General features: G+C 46.0%; 1 protein-coding gene across 2 annotated transcripts in view; it reads right to left on the minus strand.

Moving 5' to 3' along the window:
• PC (pyruvate carboxylase) overlaps positions 1 to 12820 on the minus strand; it is a 916513-nt gene that overhangs the window by 209020 nt on the left and 694673 nt on the right. The gene's annotated exons all lie outside the window — the stretch shown is intronic.

Consider the following 12820-nt stretch of genomic DNA (forward strand, 5'->3'; position numbering starts at 1 on the left):
GTTTACAAAAATTATATGACTGAGCCTTGTGGGCCTAAGAAAAAGTGCCCGTTCGGCGTGATTACGTGAGGTTTCAGGAGGAGGAGCAGGAGGAGGAGGATGAATAGAATACACAGATTGATGAAGCAAAAAGGTCCCCGTTTTTGATGGTGATAGAGAACGATGCTTCCATCCGCGGGTGCAGCCTACGTATTGCTTAGGTATCGCTGCTGTCCGCTGGTGGAGAAGAGAAGTCTGGGGAAATCCAGGCTTTGTTCATCTTGATGAGTGTAAGCCTGTCGGCATTGTTGGTTGACAGGCGGGTACGCTTATCCGTGATGATTCCCCCAGCCGCACTAAACACCCTCTCTGACAAGACGCTAGCCGCAGGACAAGCAAGCACCTCCAGGGCATACAGCGCGAGTTCAGGCCACATGTCCAGCTTCGACACCCAGTAGTTGTAGGGGGCAGAGGCATCACCGAGGACGGTCGTGCGATCGGCTACGTACTCCCTCACCATCCTTTTACAGTGCTCCCGCCGACTCAGCCTTGACTGGGGAGCAGTGACACAGTCTTGCTGGGGAGCCATAAAGCTGGCAAAGGCCTTGGAGAATGTTCCCCTGCCTGCGCTGTACATGCTGCCTGATCTCTGCGCCTTCCCTGCTACCCTGGCCCTCGGAACTGCACCTTCTGCCACTAGCGCTGTCGGATGGGAATGTTACCATCAGTTTGTCCGCCAGGGTCCTGTGGTATAGCATCACTCTCGAACCCCTTTCCTCTTCGGGTATGAGAGTGGAAAGGTTCTCCTTATACCATGGGTCGAGCAGTGTGCACACCCAGTAATCCGTAGTGGCCAGAATGCATGTAACGCGAGGGTCACGAGAAAGGCATCCTAACATGAAGTCAGCAATGTGTGCCAGGGTACCTGTACGCAACACATGGCTGTCCTCACTAGGAAGATCACTTTCAGGATCCTCCTCCGGCCATACACGCTGAAAGGATGACAGGCAAGCAGCATGGGTACCCGCAGCAGTGGGCCAAGCTGTCTCTTCCCCCTCCTCCTCATGCTCCTCCCCCTCCTCCTCAACGCGTTGAGATATAGATATGAGGGTGCTCTGACTATCCAGCGACATACTGTCTTCCCCCGCCTCCGTTTCCAAGCGCAAAGCGTCTGCCTTTATGCTTTGCAGGGAACTTCTCAAGAGGCATAGCAGAGGAATGGTGACGCTAATGATTGCAGCATCCCCGCTCACCATCTGGGTAGACTCCTCAAAGTTTCCAAGGACCTGGCAGATGGCTGCCAACCAGGCCCACTCTTCTGTAAAGAATTGAGGAGGCTGACTCCCACTACGCCGCCCATGTTGGAGTTGGTATTCCACTATAGCTCTACGCTGCTCATAGAGTGTGGCCAACATGTGGAGCGTAGAGTTCCACCGTGTGGGCACGTCGCACAGCAGTCGGTGCACTGGCAGATTAAACCGATGTTGCAGGGTCCGCAGGGTTGCAGCGTCCGTCTTGGAGTTGCGGAAATGTGCGCTGACCCGGCGCACTTTTCCGAGCAGGTATGACAAGTGTGGGTAGCTTTTCAGAAAGCGCTGAACCACCAAATTAAAGACATGGGCCAGGCATGGCACTTGCGTGAGGCTGCCGAGCTGCAGAGCCGCCACCAGGTTACGGCCGTTGTCACACACGACCATGCCCGGTTGGAGGCTCAGCGGCGAAAGCCAGCGGTCGGTCTGCTCTGTCAGACCCTGCAGCAGTTAGTGGGCCGTGTGCCTCTTCTCTCCTAAGCTGAGTAGTTTCAGCACGGCCTGCTGACGCTTGCCCACCGCTGTGCTGCCACGCCGCGCGACACCGACTGCTGGCGACGTGCTGCTGCTGCTGACACATCTTGATTGCGAGACAGAGGTTGCGTTGGAGGAGGAGGGTGGTTTAGTGAAGGAAGCATACACCGCCGCAGATACCAGCACCGAGCTGGGGCTCGCAATTCTGGGGGTGGTTAGGACGTGAGCGGTCCCAGGCTCTGACTCTGTCCCAGCCTCCACTAAATTCACCCAATGTGCCGTCAGGGAGATATAGTGGCCCTGCCCGCCTGTGCTTGTCCACATGTCCGTTGTTAAGTGGACCTTGGCAGTAACCGCGTTGGTGAGGGCGCGTACAATGTTGCGGGAGACGTGGTCATGCAGGGCTGGGACGGCACATCGGGAAAAGTAGTGGCAACTGGGAACCGAGTAGCACGGGGCCACCGCCGCCATTATGCTTTTGAAAGCCTCCATTTCCACAAGCCTATACGGCAGCATCTCCAGGCTGATCAATTTGGCAATGTGCACGTTTAACGCTCGAGCGTGCGGGTGCGTGGCGGCGTACTTGCGCTTGCGCTCAAACAGTGGCGGTAGCGACGTCTGGACGCTGCGCTGAGAGACATTGCTGGATGGGGCCGAGGACAGCGGAGGTGAGGGTGTGGGTGCAGGCCAGGAGACGGTAGTGCCTGTGTCCTCAGAGGGGGCTTGGATCTCAGTGGCAGGTTGGGGCACATGGGGAGAGACAGTGGTGCAAACCAGAGGCGGTGAACGGCCTTCGTCCCACCTTGTGGGGTGCTTGGCCATCATATGCCTGCGCATGCTGGTGGTTGTGGCTCCCCAGCTGATCTTGGCGCGACAAAGGTTGCACACCACTGTTCGTCGGTCGTCAGGTGTCTCTGTGAAAAACTGCCACACCGTAGAGCACCTTGACCTCTGCAGGGTGGCATGGCGCGAGGGGGCACTTTAGGAAACAGTGGGTGGATTATTCGGTCTGGCCCTGCCTCTACCCCTGGCCACCGCACTGGCTCGGCCTGTGCCCACACCCTAACTTGGGCCTCCGCGTCCTCGCCCGCGTCCATGTCCTCTAGGCATACCCCTACCCCTCAGCATGCTGTATTACCAGTAGTGCAGAAACAGAACGCTGTAATTAAATGTGCCACTTATTGGCCTGTGGTTGGAGGCTGACTTCGCTTACGGAATGCACAGCAGAGCCAGGAATTAATTTTGCACGAGCCTGCTGTAACACTTAGCTGGCTGCGTATGAATTAGGAGGACAACTACCCCCAGCACAGACCCAGTACACTGAGGACGGTCACAGGCAGCCCAAATAGATTTTTTTTCCCAAATGTTTTTGGAAAGGCTCACTGCCTATATACACTGTATATGTCTTCTCTCTCTGCGTCACCACTACTGGCCCTGGAGTATGTAAAATAACTGCAGACTGTTGCACTGTGGACTGGAATACAGCGGTGATGTAACAGCCAACACAGAGCCAGGAAATAATTTTGCGCAAGCCTGCTGTAACACTTAGCTGGCTGCGTATGAATTAGGAGGACAATTACCCCCAGCACAGACCCAGTACACTGAGGATGGTCACAGGCAGCCCAAATAGATTTTTTTTCCCAAATGTTTTTGGAAAGGCCCACTGCCTATATACACTGTATATGCCTTCTCTCTCTGCCTTTGCCACTACTGGCCCTGGAGTATGTAAAATAACTGCAGACTGTTGCACTGTGGACTGGAATACAGCGGTGATGTAACAGCCAACACAGAGCCAGGAAATAATTTTGCGCAAGCCTGCTGTAACACTTAGCTGGCTGCGTATGAATTAGGAGGACAACTACCCCCAGCACAGACCCAGTATACTGAGGACGGTCACAGGCAGGCCAAATAGATTTTTTTTCCCAAATGTTTTTGGAAAGGCCCACTGCCTATATTCAATAAATATGTCTTCTGTCCCTGCCTCACCACCACTACTGGCCCTGGACTATGTATAATTACTGCAGGGCGCAAAGCTCTGCACGGCCGATATACAAAAAAAAAAAAATGTGCAACACTGCAAAAAGCAGCCTCCACACTACTGCACACGGTTAGATGTGGCCCTAAGAAGGACCGTTGGGGTTCTTGAAGCCTAAAATACTCCTAACACTCCCTATAGCAGCTCCGGCACCAGCAGCACTTTCCCTGAGCTCTGTCAGAATGCATCTGTGGCGAGCCGCGGGAGGGGCCGATTTATATACTCGGGTGACACCTGATCTCGCCAGCCACTCACTGCAGGGGGGTGGTATAGGGCTTGAATGTCGCAGGGGAAAGTTGTAATGCCTTCCCTGTCTTTCTATTGGCCAGAAAAGCGCGCTAACGTCTCAGAGATGAAAGTGAAAGTAACTCGAACATCGCGTGGTACTCGTCTCGAGTAACGAGCATCTCGAACACGCTAATACTCGAACGAGTATCAAGCTCGGACGAGTACGTTCGCTCATCTCTAAAAACCAACCATAATGGATTAGATATAGAGCCTGTAAAAACAGATAGGATGGTGACAGTTGGACATTTACTTTTTTGTACTGTTTGGTCTTCACTTGTTACATCTGAGAAATCTGTTTTTGATGTTAATTCCTTTAAAAGGTCTTTCCACATAACTAAATGATGGCAGTTCACATTACTAAGCAATGGGAGTATTACTGCTGTGATCTGACTGTTCCTCGGGTGCTTTTACATAGGACAGATTAACAGGCGCTTGAATGTCCAACAGCCGTCCTACTGACTATTGCTCCTGCACTTTCACATTGTTGTTCAGTGAATGGAGACAGAGCACGCCAGAGATCTCTTCTGGCGACCCCTCTTCATTCACAGTGAACAGGCAATCGTTCATAGGTTAAGGTCTGCATGTTTACACTGAGCAAGAACTCGTTTGAGCTCGTTCCTAACTATGTGGCTTCACTGGTTTTTATTCTCTTGCATTAGATTAAAGAGGTTGTCCCGCGCCGAAACGTTTTTTTGTTTTTTTTTCAATAGCCCCCCCCCCCGTTCGGCGCGAGACAAACCCGATGCAGGGGTTAAAAGAAAACCGGGCAGTGCTTACCTGAATCCCCGCGCTCCGGTGACTTCTTACTTACCTGGTGAAGATGGCCGCCGGGATCTTCACCCTCGGTGGACTGCAGGGCTTCTGTGCGGTCCATTGCCGATTCCAGCCTCCTGATTGGCTGGAATCGGCACGTGACGGGGCGGAGCTACAAGGAGCCGCTCTCCGGCACGAGCGGCCCCATTCAGAAAAGAAGAAGACCGGACTGCGCAAGCGCGTCTAATCCGGCGATTAGACGCTGAAAATTAGACGGCACCATGGAGACGAGGACGCCAGCAACGGAACAGGTAAGTGAATAACTTCTGATAACTTCTGTATGGCTCATAATTAATGCACAATGTACATTACAAAGTGCATTAATATGGCCATACAGAAGTGTATACCCCCACTTTGTTTCGCGGGACAACCCCTTTAATTCTTGGTAAAGAATCTTTTCTATACTGTGTCTTCCTGCTAGACTTCATCACTGCACTTTTAGAAGAAACAGTTTTTGCTGAAATCTACAGTACAACTACAATATCATTTTGGCCATGGAAGAAAGAATATTTTCTGTGGTGTTATTCTGCCATTCATCCACACAATAATGATTAGTATAGCTCTAGTATACAACACCTTGCTCCAGTCAGGGTATGAGAATTGTACAGCTGATCATCTTTTAACCAGTTTACTATCCTTTAGCAAATTGCACTTTCCAGACCAAGAGACTTATTTGTAAATGAAGTGTCTCTGAAGCGCAGCAGTAAATGCTTCTGAATAATCTAAACACACTGCTATCAACCGTCCAATTTATTTTTCTGATAAGATCATGGCTTTCATGAAGCTATGCTGATACTTGCTGATCATATTCCCTTACAAACTGGCAAGTAACTCTCCTGCTATAAATGTTGTGTGTCAGCTGAGTAGTGGTATCTTTAGGCTTTCTTGAAAACCGGTACTAATTTGAATTTTGCTGGTCCTGGGCTATTCTACTAGTTTGTCTATAAAGATATTTCAATAATGAAGCAATGATCATGACAACTGTGAATATACAATAATTTAATATCTACAAGTAACACAAAATAAAACTTATTATAGATAGTGGCATTTATATGGCCATCAAACTAACAACGACCACTTGTCAGTTACTATGTGAGTGCGTCTCATGCTCCGCCTCTGGTGGAGTCCTCACTCCGCCCCCTGGTGACATCATTAAAGGTCTTACAACATATATAAAACACAGAGTCTGACCAACAGAAGAACAACAAAGTTAGGGCTCTTGGAAGGGGATGACAAAAATAACAAAATGAGAATACAACTAAGCCATTATTATCTTAGACACAACTCAGCGTTCCTGACAGAAGACATCAACCTACTGCCACCACAGAGATCCAGTGGGCTGAAGTACCTGTGGAGACGTCACTGCTGTGGGAGGAGCCATCGTGCAGTTTGGTAGAAAGTACTGTATACTTGATAAGTGGACAGCAGCTACTACCAGGACCTGTGATGACATCACCGTCATATGATCACCTGTGTGGGTGGAGTAAGGAATCACATGACCAGGAGTGATCACTGTATCCCGGAGTCTGGCGATGTGTGAAATAGCAGAGCTGTGTGTGTGTGGAGTCAGGATGGATGTAAATTGATGTACAATGTAGAAAAGTTGTGTGTGTAATGTGCAGTGTGTGATGTGTTGAGTCAGCATGCATGTTGTAGAGCTGTATGTGTAATGTGCTGTGTGTGTAATGTGTGGGAATCAAGATGGATGTAGTAGAGCTGTGTGTGATGTGTGGGAATCATAATGAATGTAAAATGTAGTAGAGCTGTGTGCGTAATGTGCGGGAATCAAGATGGATGTACTACAACTGTGTGTGGCATGTAGTAGAGCTCTGTGTGTAATGTGTGGGGTCAGGATGGATGTAGTGGAGCTGTATGTGTGAGGTGTGGGAATCATAATGAATGTACAATTTAGCAGAGCTGTGTGTGTAATATGTGGGAATCAAGGTGGATGTACTACGGCTGTGTGTGGCATGTAATAGAGCTGTATGTAATATGTTGTGTGTGTAATGTGTGGAGTCAGCATGAATGTAGTAGAGCTGTGTGTGTAATGTGTGGGGATCATAATGCATGTACCAAGGAGCACAACTGTGTGGCACATTACACCACCAGAAACACTGGTACTATAATTTCCTAATAATTACTAGTAGGTACATGTTAGCTGCACCTCAAGAACATCGCAAGAATCCGCTCTTTTCTCAACGTACACACGCTAAACACGCTTATTGTTGCCCTCATCCACTCTCAGCTCGATTATTGCAACTCGTTGCTGATCGGCCTCCCCTGCACCAGACTCTACCCTCTCCAATCCATCCTGAATGCGGCAGCCAGGCTCATATTCCTGTTAAGCCGCTACTCGGACGCCTCTGCCCTGTGCTGGTCACTGCACTGGCTACCAGTTAAATACAGAATTCAATTTAAACTCGCTACCTTCATCCACAAAGCCTCCACAATGCAGCACCACCCTACATTGCCTCCCTCATATCAATCCATCACCCAGCCCAGGCTCTCCGCTCTGCTAACGAAACTAGACTGCGCGCCCCTCTTCGAACTTCTCATTTCCGCTACCAAAACTTCTCCAAGACAGCAGCAGTCTTCTGGAACGCACTACCAAAGGCTATCTGGGCAATCCAGGACTCACAAAACTTCAGGCGTGCACTAAAAATGCACCTCTTCAGGAAGGCACACCGCATTCCCTAAACAAACCCCTTTGTACGCTGCCTGATAACATGCTCACTGACATACTGACTGCAATCCTTGCCAGCCACCATCAACTGCCCCTGCAGTCATACCGATTCTGCTGTCACACAGCTAAATGTCTGACCATTGTCTGTGTATAGCATCCCACACTCTCCACCTCGCCATAACGTGCACATCTCCAGCCCCTTTACCTTCTGTATCACCCCATTACTTCTAGTATGTAAGCTCGTTGGAGCAGGACCCTCACCCCTATTGTCTCCATCAACGGATTACTATGTAACCATGGTTCTGTCATTTTTGTACTTTTGTCTCTGTATTTCCCCTGTCTATGTAAGTGCTGCAAAATATGTTGGCGCTATACAAATAAAGATTATTATATGTAGCCAGGTTGTCTCACGCCCCTCATACACCTATTATATGTGGTCCTGATGCTTTCCATCACTGTCCCATCATTCTAATTCTGCATTCAGAAACAGACAATCTTTATTTTGAGAGTTACCAGGTGAGTAGTGACCTTGTACCATCAGGTTTGTGAATAAAAGCATTATATACCCCAGTACTATAAAATATAAAAAGTCATGAAAAGTTTCATGATGACTCAAAGCTCAATACAGAGCAATTATACAGGTCATGCATTTTTAATAATTTTTTTTCATTTACAATAGGGCAGCTGCTAAAGGACCTCTTTTTGGGGAAAGGAAAATCTGCACATTATCAATTGACTGATATGAAAATTCATCAGTTTCCAAAAGAAGGTCTGCAGCATCCAAGCTGTGTATTATGATGTTCTGCAGCAGCTGTATAATTCCCGCTGTATCAGCATAAGAACCCCTTTATTAAAGAGACACTTTTTTTCATTTATTACACATCTGAAACTTCCTGGTGTTCTTCCCCTTAGGTGGGTCATGTCATCTCATTCTGACTACCTGAGATTTACTTGGCATTATGTTTTCTCGAATCAGTTAAGTTTTTAGGCAGCATAATTCCTAATTGAAAGAGACTACCACACGGGTTCTTTAGAAGGGGACACAAACTCCAATAATAGTTACGGCTGATAGAGGCTCCTGTAACAGTTATAATGAAGGAGATGATAATTTAGCCTCCTGACTGAATAATTATGGTCTGTAGGTTACTTAGGCTAATTTAGAAGGAAATTATAATCACACTGTCCTCTCAGCAGGCAGAAACTGTACAGTGTCCAACAGCTTATGTGATGTTTTGCTGATGCATCATGGGACTGATAGTACAGAATAATCAAAGAGAAACCAGAGACAAATCTCAACATCAAAGTGGAGCCTGATAAGCATCAGCAAGAGGCTGAGATTGCAATATATATATATATCTAGGAGACATTTAGAGAGTAATGGACAATCAGGGGAGGAGTGCAGTGATGGAAAAATATCTTTTTGCCGGAGCAGCCCTTCAAGAGGAGTCGGCATACGTGTCTGTTAACCATGAGTTAACATAGAAAGTAATCTGTGATACACCATTTCCGCAGGGAGAGATGAGCTGTGCCCATGTAGCACGTCTCTGTATAACAAGGCTGTGACATCCTAATGTTTGTTTAGTCTATTATTTACATACATGTCAATGAAAATGTCCATTGATGGGTATTATATAACATGATTTCTTTCAATATTTTTAGTTTAAGTTTATAAATTTTAATCAAGATTCCGACAACAAAAATTTAATAGGGAGACTCTGTATCTTCCTGAGTGTGAATGAGGGATGCGTAATACAGATGGCCCGATCTAACTGTGTGTAAACAAAGAACAGGGGCAGAAGTCTGGAAAAATGTACAATTTCCAAACAGGGGTGGGTACTTTCAGCTACCCTGATGGATCTGATCCATCTGAACCCCTTAGCTTACTTAATCCCTTAGTAACAACCCCATTGCCTTTTTATGTCCTGGCTTGCTGGGCTTTAATCCCCAGAAACGTAAAAACATGCACCCTGTGGGAATAAAAAACCTGCAACCTATGGACGTGACAACTCCATGCTGCTGGCTCCTGGAGGTAGCTGACAACCTGGAGCTGTCATCCGGGGCCGCAGGACCTTCCCCTGGGGGTGGGGCTCCAGCAATCATATGAAATTCAATAAAAAGTAAAGATTCAGTTGCCCTGATGGATAGGATCCATCAGAGCAGCTGAAAGTACTCACCCCCATCCTCCGCGATGTCCCGCAAAGTTCTGGCCTCATATGTCAAGCGCATGCACGAAAGGGTGCGCGGACCAGGAAATGTAAAGTCTCTCTGGCTCGCAGGTCCCATGTCTAGCCAAGAGCAGAGAGATATCACTGTGAGCTGCTCCTATGCGGTTCCCGGTCACATGATCGCTGCTATCCAATGGCTAACAGCGATCATGTAAAGTAAAAAAAAAGTTAAAATTTAAGAAAAAAAAAGTTTAATTTTCATCTCCCCTCACAGATCGTATCTGTACGGGGAGATGAAATTACTAACTAAATCCCATCGTATTTATCCGTAGACCTCACCACGGCTTCTGCCCACGCACCGCCGCCAAAATGGCGGACGCATGTGCAAAGGCCACGGATTGTCAGGACAATTTAAAATCTCCCTGCTCCTGGCTACCAAACATAGTCAAGAGCCTGAAGATTTCATGGGGGACCGCAGTACACAGCCTCTAGTCACGTGATCGCCATTTTCAAATAGAAAACGATGACCACGTAAAAGTAGAAAACAGTTAAAGTTTCACCTTTCATCAACGATTCGATCCATGAGGGAAGGTGAAATTACTTACCTAAGGCCTCCGGCAATTTCCTCCGACAGGATTTTTATCTGCGGTCCTTTCCCCAAGTTCTGCACATGTGCCCATTGGCAAAGTGCCGAACGCAAGCGCAGAAGCTGGGGAGCGCTAGAGAAATTTAAAGTCTCCTTGCTCCTGGCTACTAAGGATAGCCAAGAGCCTGGAGCAGTGACCGAGGGCTGCGGTGGGAGGTCTCCGGTCACATGATCGCCGTTATCAAATGGATAATGTCGATTACGTAGAACTTAAAACACATTTGAAGTTTAATGCTCTTTTTGGTTTGAGCCCCGTTGTGCATATGGACATAATATTAGGGTCACAATTGGTATGTTTCTGAAAACATGGAACAAAAGGGGATATTCATTTTGGGCTGAAAGTCTTCATTCATATATGTGCTGTAAAAAAAATGCTTTTAAAAATTATATAATTGCCAAAAAAATGAAAATCATAATTTTTTCCTTCTGCTTTGCTTAGATTCATTCAAAAACTGTGACATTTGGCAGCTCAAGGGCTCTACGGGGCCTAAAACACCTTCAAGCAAAATGTCAGTTCATACAGACATAGGAATAGGGCCACAATGGGTATGTTTCTGAACATAGAACAAACAGGGAGATCCATTTTGGGAGCAAATCTTATTTTCATGTGCACTACAGAAAAATATCCTGTCTTTTAAATGACATAATTGCAAAAATATGAAATTTTATTTTTCTCTCCTCTAAATAGTATTAATTCCTGAAAAGAAACTGTGAGGTCAAAATACTCAGTAAATACTGTAAGATATGTATTTTTTTTATGGGGTCATTTGTCGGGTTATCTATCATTCTAACACCTATGAGCCTTTGCAATCTTGGCTTGGTGTAGGAAAACGTGTTTCTCAAAATGCTAACAATTCATGTTAAATTTGTACATCTTCTAAATGGTAAAAAACAACACTGAAGTTTTTCCAATGTGTGTTCAGAATAAAGAGATAGAAATATATCTCATCGAAAATGTGTACAGTATGTTTGCACATATTTGAGATATTGCAGTTGAAAATTTGAAAAAAAATAACAATTTTTTCATAATTTTCCCAATTTTGGCGCCTTTAATAAATATAAACAAATTCTATCAGTCTATTTTTACCACCTAAAATAAGTACATTATGTGGCAAAAAAAACAATGTCAGAATCACGTGGATCGGAAAAACCTTTACAGAGTTCTATGTTAAAGTGGCATGTCAGATTTCCATAATTTGGCCTGGTCATTAAGGCGCTAACAGGCTTGGTCACTAAGGCGTTAAGAATTCTAAATACTTGATCCCTGCACTGTTTTTGGAATTGTATCATTTTACCTAATTCTTCATTATTGTGTAAAGGAATAAGAGAAGGGTCCTCAAGAAAGCATCCCACAGAGTGATAATACACGGAGGGGAGCTGTCACATAACAAACATCTTCATTCCTATTAAAGTGTTAAAAAGGAATCACAGTTAAAGATGCTGTGCAGGCACAGCAGTGCGGCTGGGATAAAAGCTACTTTCTTTCGCCTCCTCCTTCTCATTCTCTCCTCCCTTCATCACTGTGCCCTCCACACCCCCAGGCTGTTTGCTGTTTCAGTTCCCTCTCACATCTCAGCTCCTCTATTTTACATCCCTTCTGCATTGTTTCTGTCTTCACCTGGATTGGAAGGGGTAAAAGATGCCACCCACCGGAGCAGTGCAATGACAAGGAAGAAAATTTGGGTAATCCAGGGAGTGGAGATAAAACCTTTTTTTCACAGCCGGGCTACAGGAAAGAGGCTACAATCTTTTTGTCATCTTATTTAATTATCAATGTTACTTGTGAGGTTTTTATATAAACAAGAAAACCTGCAGGAAAAAGAAAAAGACGTGTATGATACAATGGTTTCTCACATCCTTCGACGCTTCTCTTTTGCACGACTTCAATCTCGACCTTTCATATTTTCCACTATCCTGTCTGGATTTTAACCTGTGTAAGAGCTGCAGCAATTCCGGCTCTGGATTTCTGGCTGCTATGTCTTACATATAGCTTTGCTTAATCCTTTGGAAACCATCTGCAGTTTTCCCATCCTAATAAATCATATATGTACCTTATTTAAATACATGAAGATGCCCATTCAGCTATGTTAGCAATTTAACCCTATAGCTTCCGATTACTTGTTTTTCTTCATTCTAAGTAAATGAAATGAGTACATCCGTTTTCCTGCCTCCTCATATCAGGACCCTGGGACACTGTCAGCAGGCAGATTTTCTTCCCCAGGATTTACATTGGAACTATACTGTTGCTACTTTTATATCATTTGCTGCTTGCTCATGTATCTTTGTGGCTCAGTGACCATAAAGCTCACCTATATGAGGAATATTTATTTTACTGCAAGCAAGGAAGGATTTGGACTCCTCCTCTGTGGGTTAACACATTCATGAAGCAAGGTTTAAGATGCTGGGAAATTTTGATGCCTCTAAAAT

The sequence above is a fragment of the Eleutherodactylus coqui genome, chromosome 11 (genome assembly GCF_035609145.1).
Source record: "Eleutherodactylus coqui strain aEleCoq1 chromosome 11, aEleCoq1.hap1, whole genome shotgun sequence".
In the NCBI taxonomy this organism is placed as follows: domain Eukaryota; kingdom Metazoa; phylum Chordata; class Amphibia; order Anura; family Eleutherodactylidae; genus Eleutherodactylus; species Eleutherodactylus coqui.